Raw genomic sequence first — 14,242 nt, 5'->3', positions numbered from 1 at the left:
CCCAGCAAAAGATCAAAATTCAAAACTCTAAGCATGATTTCTACTGAATGCATATCACTTTCACACCATCGTAAAGCAAAAGAATTGTTAAGTTGAACCATCGTAACTTGGGGATTGTCTGTATACAATGCTCATGTATTGTCAGACATAGAGTATGGGATGAGAAGTTTGCCCCAAATGGAAACACTGTGTGTTTTTTTTTTAAATTTTTAATGCTTATTTATTTTTGAAGGAGAAAGAGACAGAGCCTAAATGGGGGAGGGGCAGAGGAGAGGGAGACACAGAATCTGAAGCGGGTTCCAGGTTCTGAGCTGTCAGCACAGAGCCTGATTTGAGGGTCAAACTCATGTACCGCAAGATTATGACCTTAGCTGAAGTCGGAAACTAAAATGACTGAGCCACCCAGACACCCCAAGAAACACTGTGTTCCTTATGAAGCTCCTCCATATTGCAGGGGTAGAGAGAGGAACTTGGGAAGAGTTTGTATCACAGGAGCCTTGTGAGATACTCAGTTTTGTGGTCTGTATTTGTTCTGAAAGCGTGTGCTGGGGACAAAAGTGAGTCATGTGTTGCTGGTGAGGATGGGGAAGCCCCAACCATTCACAAAATTAAAAAAAAAAGTTTACCTTTTAAACAATCATTTCCAATTGTTTCCGAAAGGTGTTTTCCAGCTTTTTTGTAATTGAAAGAAAATATAATTTTTGACAACTGCAAGTAGGTTATTAGCCCAAACAGAATTACTAAATGTTGAAATTCCTCTAGTTATTCCCAAAGTAATGGGAAAAACCTATGATATACTACCGTCACTTTCTTTAAAATAAATTTTATGGGTATATTTTTATTTATTTGTGTTAAAATGACATTTCATGAGCATATCTTATTTGAATTTAAAACAGCTATATCTTATTTGAATGTAAATGACATTTCATGAGCTATACCTTATTTGAGGATTGTGAATAGTGTGGTATATAAACTAAAAGAGTATCTCTTAACAATTCCACAAACATGTATGAGGGCTCAATGTATACCAAGCACATGGCCATGGAGTTCTAAGATGTACATGTAAAACTCAGAATTTATAAATAAAGATAAAGAAGCATGAAATAATTGCAATGACATGTCATTAGAATTCAGAGACTTGAGGGGACCTAACATTCATTTTTTGTTCATCTAGCCTTGTTTGTTGATTACTTATATACTAGGCTTCAGAGATATCATGTGAAAGATGAACAAGACTGACAGAGACCGTCCCTCTTAGAAAGACCTTTCCGGTTGTCCACATGACAACCCAGATGTTCCACCTGCACATCAAAACCAACTCATGTAAAATTGAACTTATTGTTTCTACCCTGAAGTCAGCTCTTCCTCTGGCATCCTGTCTTCTGCTAATGGCACTTCCATCACTTCCATTTCTGAGACCTCAAACATCAAATTGCCAACTCTTTTCCTTTGCTTCTCCCAATGGTTCTGTTGATTCTGCTTTCCAAATATCTTGGCATCTTCTCTTTTCTACCCTCACTCTCTCCTTTTAGTATTCCTCCTCACTATTTTTCACCTGGCATGTTGCAATGCCTCCTACATGATTTCACTTGTCTTCTATTTTTGTCTTCTTTCATGTATATGAATAAAGCTATCAAATGATTCTTCCTAGAGAAGAATACTAATCGCCTCACCACCTTGCTCAGGAGTCCCAAAGCGTCCCTAGTCCTTGTCTAATTAAGCGAAATCTCTCTAGTCTGTCATTTATGCCTAACCTAAAAGCTGTGACCCCACTAATCAATGAATATAAATCACATTTATGTCCAAATTACAATGGTGCTCATCTACCCGCCTGTAGAGAATATCCCTTTAACTTCCGGTTCTGATGATCTAACTTTGTGTTGGTTTTAATATAAGGCAGGCAGGCAGACAAGTTTTCAGCTTGTATATATATATATATATATATATATATATATATATATATATATTTTTTTTTTTTTTTTTTTTTTTCCCAAAGATTGTTGCATTTAATTACATTTCAATAACAATGGCATGGGCCTTCTAGGCGCCTGGGTGGTTCAGTCGGTTAAGCATCTGACTTCAGCTCAGGTCATGACCCCACATTCCATGAGTTCGAGCCCCGCGTTGGGCTCTGTGCTGACAGCTCAGAGCCTGGAGCCTGCTTCAGATTCCGTGTCTTCCCCTCTCTCTGCCCCTCCCCTGCTCATGCTCTGTCTCTCTCCATCTCAAAAATAAATAAAAACATTAAAAAAATTTAAACAATGGCATGGGCCTTCTGCCTTTGGCTGTTTTTGTTTTTGTTTCAGTTTGGTCTATTTTTCATTCTTTTTTTCTTTTTTTGTTTCAATTTTTATTTAAATTTTCATTAGTTACATATAGTGTAATATTAGTTTCAGGAGAATTTAGTGATTCATCACTTACATATAATGCTCATCACAACAAGGGCCCTCCTTAATACCCATCTCCCACCCACCTACCTCCACCAACCCTGTTTGTTCTCTATAGTTAAGAGTCTATTTTATGGTTTGCCTCTCTTTTTTCCCATGTTCATCTGTTCCATTTCTTAAATTCCATATATGAGTGAAATCATATGGCATTTGTTCTTCTGACTTATTTCACTTAGCATAATACACTGTAGCTCCATCCACATTGTTTCAAACAGCAAGATTTCACTCTTTTTTATGGCTAAGTAATATTGCATTTTGTGTGTGTGTGTGTGTGTGTGTATAGATATAGACATATAGATACGTAGATATATAGGTATACAGATAATACAACTTCTTTATCCATTCATCTGTCGATGGACATTTGGGCTCTCTCCATAGTTTGGCTATTGTTGATAATGTTGCTATAAACATCAGGGTGCATGTGCCCCTTTGAATCTGTATTTTTGGAACCTTTGGGTAAATACTTAGTAGTGAAAATGCTGCATCATAGGGCAGTTCTATTTTTAGTTTCTTGAGGAACCTCCACACTATTCTCCAGAGTGGCTGCACCAGTTTGTATTCCTACCAGCAGTATAAGAGCATTCCCCTTACTCCACATCCTTGCCATCATCTGTTGTTTTTTGTGTTGTTAATTTTAGCCATTCTAACAGGTGTCAGGTGGTATCCCACCACAGTTTTGATTTGTATTTTCCTGACGATGAGTGATGCTGAACATCTTTTCATTTTTCATTCTTGATTGTGAGAACCAAAAGAATGAAGCTGACAAGGCAGGACCCTCCAATACAGGTGGAGAAAAGAAAGAAATGGTACATAATTGTCAGAGCCAGTAAGTGGATGAGGAAGACTGGAAACAGTCATCCGTTAGTAATTTTGGGCTCAGTCACACCCATTTGCCAGCTGTAGTCAACATTTGGCATCCTCCACCTTCTCCTTTTCTACTTTCCACTTGTCAACATCCACCACATAAAAAGTTCCTTGCAGGAGCCTGACCACTGTTCCATCATGAGGACATCAACACTTATGCCAAGAGCTGGATCCTAAAGCTGACTTCTTTACCTGGCCCTCCAGAAGAATGAGGCCATAGCTTCCTCACCAAACATACTCTGAATTTTTGTCTTCATGTCTTCCCTCTTTCTGAAATGATCATTTTGGCCTATTATAGTCCTGTCATCAAGGTCTGTATCTCATGCCAACTACTCTATGACATTTTTCTCAATTTCTTTAAATCATCGTCTTTGCCAAAGAAGTATTCCTGGTCACTTTGAATAAAGGGCCTAATTCAAGACTAATTTTCCCATGTGAATCAAAAAGGGTGACATACCGCCCCCCCACCCACAAAAAGGGTGACAAATACTTCTATTTTATCAGCTAAAATAGGACTGTCATGTGATAATAGCATAAAGATAATTTATAATTCATCTTTATATCTTGAAAATATGTAATTCATGACAACTTTCATTTTGAGAGAGGTATATTATTTTGAAACCTGTACATAAAAGGTCACTTGGAATACCTCTATTTGTCCATAGTCAACTGAGCTATGAGAAGAATATTTAGAATTATAGGCATAAGAGGTAAGTCTATATGATATAAAAATTTTCAGTAAAAAATGCTAATATAAACTTTTCATCTAGGACAAACAGCAATAAATATTGTCCCCCAAGAGACAGTTTTTCTTATATGGGACTAGTATGTTCAAGAATGTCACTATGCTATGTTCAGAAAGGTCTGGAAAAACCTTATGTAACCCATTTCCATTTGGGGCCTTTTCTCCTCTTGAATTATTAGTAAAACTTGACTCAAATCCTAAAATTTACAGCCCACTTTCCTTTCTGTCTACTTCATCTCTCTACTAAATCCTACAGTCCTTACCACCTGTTTTAGTTTCTAAGTAAACAAGGGAATAAATTGAAGATCTTAGGGGAATTGGGTCTTACTGTGGAGTGGCAGGTTTGCGTCATCTCTTTTTTTCTCCTTTCATGACCCTTTAATTCCACTCCTGTCTATACCTCTCTGATATGACCAGGAAATTTTTTCACTTTGTCTGGCAAGACAGTTTGAAGAACAGTCTTATTTTTACCTTTACTCTCAAGTGTCTGCGAATTACTTTCTGAAGAATTTCAATGTCCTCCCTGAAAGGAATTCTGGTTAATACAATTTGTTTTTGCTTTAGTTTTATACTAACACAGTTTAGAAATCAGGACTTATTCAAGACAAAACAGGTGTTGGCGAGGATGTGGAAAAAAAATAAACTCTTGTGCACTGTTGGTGGGAATGCAAGTTGGTGCCACCACTGTGGAAAACCGTATGGAGTTTCCTCAAAAAACTAAAAATACAGCTACTCTATGATCCAGTAATCACACTACTGGGTACATACCCAAGTAATATGAAAATATTCATTTGAAGTCATACATGTACCCCTATGTTTATTGCAGCATTATTTATAATAGCCAAATTATGGAAACAGCCCAAGTGCCCATTGATAGATGAATAAAGGTACCATGTCATGACACCTAATAAAAAAGAATGAAATCTTGCCATTTGCAACAACATGGATAAATCTAGAGAGTATAGTGCTAAGCAAAATAAGCCAGAGAAAGACAAATACCATATGATTTCATCATATGTGGAATTTAAGAGACAAAACAAATAAACAGGGGTTTAAAAAAAAAGACAAACCAAAAAATAGATTCTAATTATAGAGAACAAATAAACGGTTACCAGAGAAGAGGTGGGTGTGGAGATGAGTGAAATAGGTGATGGAGATGAAGAGTACATTCTCATTATGATGAACACTGAGTAATGTACAGAATTGTTGAATCACTATATTGTACATGTTAAATTAATATAACACTGTTAAGTATACTGGAAGTAAAATTTAAAAAAGAAAGAAATCAGGACTTAAGTCACAGTGATGGAATTAACACATATTATATGCATTGATATGAAGATGTAATGAGTTTTATTTTTGAAGCTTATAACAGGAAGAGATTATGGGCTTGATTGTGTGGTGCTAAATACAGTACGATAAAATGAAAGTTTGGGTTTTACTTTGTAATCAAAGAAAATGCTATGCATAAGATTAATTATTAATTCAGATATCAGACACAGCAGTTACTTCTGTGAATGTGCTCTGTATTCTAGAAATTATCCATTGCAGTGACTAGGCAAGCCTGTTTGTTAGCATATGTTTTAAAACATGAGCTCAATATATGTTAAAAGTTTTCAGAAGAGTGAGTCAATAGGTCAAGGCACATAAAGTACCTCCCTGAGTTTTTACAAAGTAATAACATTTATCACTAACTTCCATAATAAAATTATAGTGAAACATTTCCATGGGCATTGTTCTTCCCCTGAAAGGAAAGGCTGGAAGTGCTAGGTGTTTGATGTGCCAGAAAATTTCAAAGTCTCACACCAATACTGCCAGTCGTCTGCAGGAAAATGGCTCTAAACTGACATCCAATTACTGTATATACTGGGTAAGGTTTTCTAACTAAATTTGGAATTTGAAAAAAAAAAAAACAAACTTGAGTCTCAATTTTGTGCCATGTTTTTTAAAAAAGCAAGAAACAGAAGATATTATACTGGAAAGGACTGAAAAAGAGTCCATGTGCTTCTCAAGAAATTTAAAATTTGTCTTTGGGGCACCTGGGTAGCTCAATCGGTTAGGCATCTGACTCTTGGTTTCAGCTCAGATCATGATCTCACGTTTGGAGTCATGAGACTGAACCCTGCATTGGGCTCTGCACTGACAGGGTGGAGCCTGCTTGGGATTCTCTCTCTCCCTCTCTCTGCCCCTCCTGTGCTCTCTAAACAAACAAATAAATAAATAAATAAATAAATAAATAAATAAATAAATGTCTTTATTAAATGTTATCTTTTTTTAAGAATTTATAAAAAAGGAATATACAGGGTTTATTAGTGGTACCATAAAAAGAAGATAATATATGAATCATAAAGACATGAAATCAATAAAACAATGTCTATTTTCTACTTTGAACAAAAGACTATTTTAGTTGCCAGAGTAAGTGCATGAATAAAAAAAAAAATTCTGATGTAAACAATAAGAAGCCTTTTGAGTGCTTTTGGGGTGATAATTTTGGGGGTGTTATTGATTCAAATACTACCTGCTGACTACATCTACTCAATCTTCAAATACTCAAAACACTTCCATGGCAATTTTGTAGTGAAGTCCTTTGTAGTTAAGGCCTGTGGGGCAGTCAGGTTGGTGACATTTACCAAAAATGTTCCTTAGTTTCCACATTTGTTTTGACTTTGAAAACTTCTAGTTAGCCCTGAGTTCATGGGCCAGCCACATCTGTTTACCTCTGTCTCTTTTCTAGTGTTTGCACCTCACTTCTGTTTTAAGAACAAAGACACAACTTTCACAGAGACTCATAGATGCAGAAGGTGAAAATCCCTAATGAATTGCAATCAGGGGATCAAGAAGATTGTTCTTCATGTTCTCTCCATTTCCTCATGGTGATGCAGCTGACTTTCTGTTTTCTTAGCTTTGGTTGCTGTTTACCTTCTCCGTAGCATCTATAATATTTCTTTGATAAAATGAACACTATTCTGAACATTGTTGTGATTTGAGACTTCTTGTTCCTTTACTTAAGATGAATTAACTGACAAATACACTCCGGGAACTTCTTGTGATAAATATTATATAGATCCTTTGAGAAGGGCAAACTAGTATTTATACCTACTTAGTCTGGATGACTTAGAGGACTGTAAATCACTGGGTTTTCCTTAAGAAGTCAAATTGCAAATGAATTTTATCTCTTAAAAAAATCACCATATGAAAACAATGTAATATACTATATGTGAGTATAATAATACACTATATGCTATATTTACTAGACAGATATACCCATTTATGTTCACAGAGGCATATATGTTTAAATGCAGATGGGTTTGATTTTAGTGGTTCCCCATGTCATTGTTTATCTTTGGAAGAAATAGAATTTGCCAGGAGCGACTCGGTACCTACACACCCCTTTCATGAGGCTATTATTAATCTGCGTGAGAATGTAGGAGGATCTCACTCATCCCAAGGTTTGCCTTTATTTTTAAACACAAGTCCATTTAAAAAGTAAGTTTAACTTTCTGGTAAACATGTCTTCATACCTATTTTCCTTCTTTAAAGTTTTATCCATTAGGGGAGCCTGGGTGCCTCAGTAGGGTAAATGTCCAACTTTGGCTCAGGTCATGATCTCATGGTTCGTGGGTTCGAGCCCCACATTGGGCTCTGTGCTGACAGCTCAGAGCCTGGAGCCTGCTTTGGATTCTGTGTCTCCTTCTCTCTCTGCCCCTCCCCCACTCACACTCTGTCTTTCTCTCTCTAAAAAATAAATAAAACATTTAAAAAAAAGTTTTAGCCATTAACTTCAAAATGGAAAATTCCCTTCCAGGACACAGTGGAGGGAAATATTTAAGAGGAGTGGTGCTTTATGGCACATTTCACATAATTCTGTAAAGGACCAGGCTAAAGATACTGTGAAATGACTTTTTGTTAGAGAGCAAATACAGGCACCTGTTCGGCCATCCACGTCTTTTGTGAGGTGCAGAGTGGAAATAGCAAGGGATTGAGGTCAAAAAGATCCCGGCTTTGCCACCTTGGGCATGTTACTGAACCACTTCATCTTGAAATTTCCTCTATCTTAAAGAATCTTTGAGGTTTAAAGAGAATACATGTAGGAGCACCTGGGTGGCTAGGTTAAGAAATTGTTTCTTGGCTTTGCTCAGGTCATGATCTCATAATTTGTGGATTTGAGCCCCCTATGGGGCTCTGTGCTGACAGCAGGGAGCCTGCTTGGGATTCTGTCTCTCCCTCTCTCTCTGCCCACCACCCACTCACATTCATGCACTCTCTCTTTCTCTCTCTCTCTCAAAATAAATAAACTTTAAATACAATGAAAGATAATACATGTAAAGTGACTAGCAAAAGTTACTAGGCACATAGCTTTATGTGACTGTTTTTACAGGTTTAAAGATCGCATCTTTCAAGCCACTCTGGGGAAAAGGTCATTGATACGGTGTTAGAGGGGAAGAACTAGAAATACTACTATAAAGAGTTCAGCTATTGTTCCCAGCCTGCATTTATTTATGGTTATTTTGTAGTTAGTGATCCTGTGGATATTAGAATTCCTTTCTTAATAGTGCTCCTGTTTATCGGGGGGGGGGGGGGGAATAGAGCATTATTTACAACTAGTGCCCTTTTCCCTCCAAGATACTTTCTCGTTACAATTGTTAACATTTGCTAACATTTTGAAGATTCTGAAAGGTAAGATACGAAATATTAACTACACATATTTACAAAATTGACTTCTCCTTGATGGAAAAGTTTTACAAAATGAATTAGAAGAGGGAGGAAATTAACAGCAGAAAGGAAACTTTATATTTTGGCAAGCTCTGAAACGTGGAAACATTATTCTTCCTTGGTTTTCCATGAATTTGAATTTCTTGACAGTTTCTCAATTATAGCTTGTTACTGTGGGCTTCAAAGCAATTCTGCAGTTCAGTTCACCTCGGCCAGTCAATAACGCTTATTGAATTCCCAAGGAGGAAAGAATACTGAGTGAAGGGTCCGTTTTCATTTTCCTCAGCATGGATGCCTTGATCCAGAGAGTCTGTCATTCAGCCAGCCAGACCTGCTAATGCTCTCTCACTTTGAATCCTCCCCAGCAGTGTTTTCCCAGAGACCCTCTGAGGCTGGAGCTGGCCTTCTCCCATCTGCCAGCCCTCATCGTGTCTCTTCCTGCCTCTACCAGATGAAAACCCTTTAGGCCGGAAGCTTTCCCAGATTAATACCAGACCCTTAATCTCATACCACCTCCTACCCAATGCTGCTCAACTTTATTTTATAAATATGTGTATTGTTTGGGCTGAACTGAACCAAACTATAATCTCTACAAGTTTAAGGCTTAGACTCAATTATAGGATCATAGGGTATCCAAGTTCAAAGGAGTTTTTTCAGGCTTTGCCCAATCATCTTGTTTTTCAGATTAAAATAAATCAAAACTAAAACCCAGAAAAGGAAAATTACGTGTCACAATATAGTGAAATGGCAGGAGGCTTTAGAGTCTGAAAAGTAAAACCTGGGGGGCTAGTTCCTGGCTCAGCAAGTTGCTAGCTTACTATTAGTACATGAGTACTTGAGTTAGTTAGTACTTGAGTAGGTCACTGAACCTCTCGGTGCCCTATTTCACTTTAATCTAGAAAATGCAAGTTTAATAATTGCTGTAGCACTATTGACATTGTTAGAAATGAATGTAAAACACTTGGCAAATTTGAGATATTCAATAAATGATAACTGTTCTTCTCCAAGGTCACAGCTGATAAATGGCAGACCAGAACTGGAACCCAGAAGCTCTGAGTTCAAGTTCAGTGCTTAGTCTTTCCTAACCTGAGGCTTACTTTCAAAGGAATACCAGCCCAAATCCTCCCCCACCCTGCCCCCAAGGGTGTCCAATAAACATATCTTGGGGATGGTTACTTCCCAGACAGATTAGAATTCTTTTGAGACAGGCAGGTAGGAGGGACTTTGTTATCGTTTCTTGCCTTGGGGGAAAGCTTCCATCAGTAAAGTTGCCATAAAAATGTTTCCTCTATTAAGTGGAAATGATTAACACTCCTTCAGTTAGGCAATATTTTCCCACCCATTTCTGAATCAGGCCTCACACGAACCAAGCCACACAGATGGGGAATCAGAAACCTAAGAAAACAGCAACAAATTGGTTTGGTGAGTGGATGTGGTTGAAATCTTTCATCTGGTTTGTCTCAACTGGTTGTGGAAGTTATATGGGTTTTGAATAAAGTTGAAAATCCAAGCAAAATGTTATGAATATTAAGCCACAGGTATCAAAGCTTGGAGAATCTGATGAAAAACGAACCAATGTAAACACAAAACACAAGGACATTACACACCTCCTTTTCTGAAAGCCAATTTCTGGCAGGAAGAAACACTTAACTCGTTGTATGAGAGGAATATGCAGCCTTTCTAATTAATTATCACCTCAGTGTTTATTTTTCAATGAATCAGTGGGCTGGAATGATTAAAGCATATGTGGCTCAGAGACTCAGGCAGGAAGGAGTAAGCTGGGACTAAACGCCAATGCTAAATATGCCCATGGTGGAGTCCCTGTGGAGTCCAGTCTTGCCTTGAATAAAAGAGTTTTCTGAAGCATAAGTACTTACACAGCCTGCCAATTTTGCCCTTCATATATTTGTGGTGATTGTTTGAAAATGGTAGTTCCAGACGGAAAGCTGGGAAAGAGCAAATAAATAATTTCAGAAGTGATACACATTGTCCACTTCCTTGGTAGAGGACCTTGGTCACAAAGGCATTGATAGCCTATGGTGCCTTCCTTCAGCTTGTTTTAAAAGTAAGACTTTTTCCAGCAGAACAAGTATCTGAGATAAAGCACATGACTTCTCTTGCTTCATGGAGACCAGGAGGTAAAAATGCTAGCGGGTGAGATTGTGCAGAGTGAAGAAGCATATGTTGTAAGTTCCAGGACAGCAATGAAACCTTTTTTGCTAACTTTCAGCACTTTTTTGGCCATTTTCAAAGAGAGGGTTTAGCCCTATAGAATCTATCAGACTATTAAACTAACAGGTTTTTGTGACTTGGTGATTTGACAAAGCATTGGTGCACCTCTTAATACTCTAGGGAAATTCTGTGTTTGGAAGCTGCTTTGTCATAGGCTATTTTTCAAACAGCCTTTTCTGTGTGGCTGTCAAACTGCAGTTTCTCAGAGCTTGTGAATTTATTTTATTTTTTTAAAATGTTTATTTATTTTTGAGAGAGAGATGGAGTGAGCATGTGAGAGTGGGGGAGCAGAAAAGAGAGAGGGAGACAGAAGATGCCAAGTGAGCTCTGCACTGACAGCAGTGAGCCTGACCTGGAGTTTGAACTCATGAACTGTGAGATCCTGAATGAGCCGAAGTAGGATGCTTAACTGACTGAGCCACCCAGGCACCCCTGAAGTTGCTTGTGAATTTAGAGTAAAAAGATCCAAACCGAAAATTTTTAGTTATCATATTTAATTATAATGAATGTTTACACTTCTTCGTACAAGATGTGTCCGTATATAAGATACCACTTTAAAATTGATTAGCTTTCATTACAAAACCTGTGAACAAAACCATCACTTAAAGCTTGTGTTTAGTTCAAAGGTGGAAATATTCATTAATAAAAAGTAAGTTAAGTCACTTAAAAGGCTCTTGTTGAAAAACATCATGCTGAACTTGTTAATGAATAATCTTGAGTCATTTTATACAAAGTATTAATACAGTATATAAATGATTCTTAAGAGGAAAATGGCCTTGGAGCATTATGGCTCGTATAACAGTGACTCCTTGGTAACTGTCTCTTCCTTACTTGCCATGAGACAAGGAAAATGTGAGAAAAGAATTCTCTTTTGGATGAAGAAAATACAAGGATTTGATTTCAGCCAAGCTGAAGCAATGGCTTTCATGTCAAGCATGGAGGCACTGAAGTGACTCTGAACTCTGGTAATTGAAATTCTGTTATTTATTAATACTTCTTAATTTTAAATTCTTTTAAACATAAAATGGGTGCAGTGCAAGTTGAAAATGGTTTGTTCATTTAGACTAGGTTACAAACATAAAAACTGCAACAGACAGTATTAGATAAATAATAATCATTACCACTTAAAGCACTACTGCAGGTATGCTGGAAAATGGAGAGCTGTGTAAGGACAGAATGGTCCCACTTGCTCTGCCACATTACTTAGCTAAAGCGTTCTGGACTTGGGACAAAGAGGAGGTTCATGGTTTCCTAGATGATTTTAAACTTCATTTAAACTGTGTTCTTAAAATACACTAACATTTCTAGATGTTCATTTCAAGATGGTGGATTGAGAACATGCTTCAGTCTTTTACTCTGTATTGTTCAGGGACTATCAAGAAAACAAACCATTCTAGATATTTTAAATGAGTGGAATTTAATATAGGAGATTGGTTACCACATAATGGAAGTGCAGAAAAGGAAAACAGGAGGCAATGAGAGAAATAAAACATATATAACAGCAGGAAGCTGCTATTTCTAGACTGTGGTAACAGAGCGCAGAAGGTGGGGCCGTCCAGCTGCAGGGCTAGTCATGGTCTGGGATCCTAAAAGAAAGGGGTGAGTGGGTACTGAAGCCACAGAGAAAACAGAGCCATCATTAGAGATGCCAAAAGAAACAGAGAGGAGGGAGAGAAATAACTTGGGTTTTCCCCGTCTCTAATATTTCAGATATCTTACCAGTGTCTCTTATTAGCAAAGTGACCCAGAAATAGACAAGGGAATCTAGAAACTGTAGTCCCCTGCAATATGGAGCAAAGAGGTGAAAAGAGAGCAAACTGACATTCAATCCTCCTCCACTGAATCTCTAAAAGTACACACATACAAGCATAAATATATAAGTGTACTTGAAAACAGGACACACAACTCAGAAGACCAGAACCTACGATGAATATGTGAATTTAGAAAGCGATAAGATCAAGTTGAACAGAGAAATTGTGGGTCTGGATATGGGTATGGGAGTCCTAATGGTGGAGAACAGAGAGAAGAGAGGAAGCCAAGCATAGTTGGGGGCTCAGCATTGAATAGGGTCATTATTTGGAGCTCAGTAGTAAGGAGCAAAAACACACATTGAGTTGTATTCATCTCCCTACCTTGGACTATAAAACCTGAACAGCAAGTCTGCTTCCAACTGAGAATAATGAAAATAAGCACCTCGATTGAAGGGGGGGGGGGGTCATTCAAGATCATGAGAACAGCCACTGCCCAGGGGTATACCTTGCCCCTGCCCCTTTCTCACTAAAAACAGTCTGGCATGCAAGCTGCAACAGCAATAACCACTCTCTCCCAAAGAGACTACATGTAGGTTCTTCAGACAATCTAATAAGGACTCTCAAATGATAAAGATCAATGCACAATCCAAAGTATCATACACTATGGAAAACCACCTACATAAAGGAAGGCAGTATATTTAATACCCAAGGAAAGCAAGTTAGCAAAGCAGCCAGAAAAGAATGCTAGAATATGTAAAATTAATATTATAAATAAGGATATTATTTTGATGAAATTAGTTATAGGTAGTTTTGAAACAAAAAAAGAGATAAATCCAACTGCATCACTATTCATGAATATCAAGGGAGGAGAATGAAAAAGAAATTGCTTTACCTAGAATGTAAGTTTAGTCCATATAGTTCAATAACTACTCACCTACTGAAACCAAAACTTTCAGTTTAAATCTTGGTCCTTAAAAAAAAAAATAAGACAAACTAAAAGCATTTCTGCAGTTAGATACAGGAATCAAGTCAAGTAGCTCAACAGGAAAACAACTACAATTTTGGTCCAAGCAATGACATGAAACTAAAATTAGATTCCCCACCTCAGTACTCAACACCAGTTGAATGCCACCCACGTGAAACATTTTTTTTTAGCATGTTTTTGCTTTTGCTTTTGCTTTGTGGTGACCCAAGAGGTGCATGTATGTGTGTATGCATATGCATGTATATGTGTGCTATGCATCAAAGTCAGACCTGTAGACCTACAGGACTCCATCCTCTCATCAATGTTATCAAAAGCTCTCCAAAATATTATGGGAACTCAGATTTCTAATTATCAGAAAGCCTTAGAAGTAGATGCATATGAGATTCACAAAGGTGTCTTAGTAGCATTGCTAGGATTATTTATATGATTTCCTCTTCCCCTTATATTGTAGAAGTTAATCTCCCTCTTTTATTCACTTTCAACCTGACAAATATCATTATAACTC

This window comes from Felis catus, chromosome A1, assembly GCF_018350175.1.
Source record: "Felis catus isolate Fca126 chromosome A1, F.catus_Fca126_mat1.0, whole genome shotgun sequence".
NCBI lineage: Eukaryota > Metazoa > Chordata > Mammalia > Carnivora > Felidae > Felis > Felis catus.
This window is presented reverse-complemented; position numbering follows the sequence as displayed.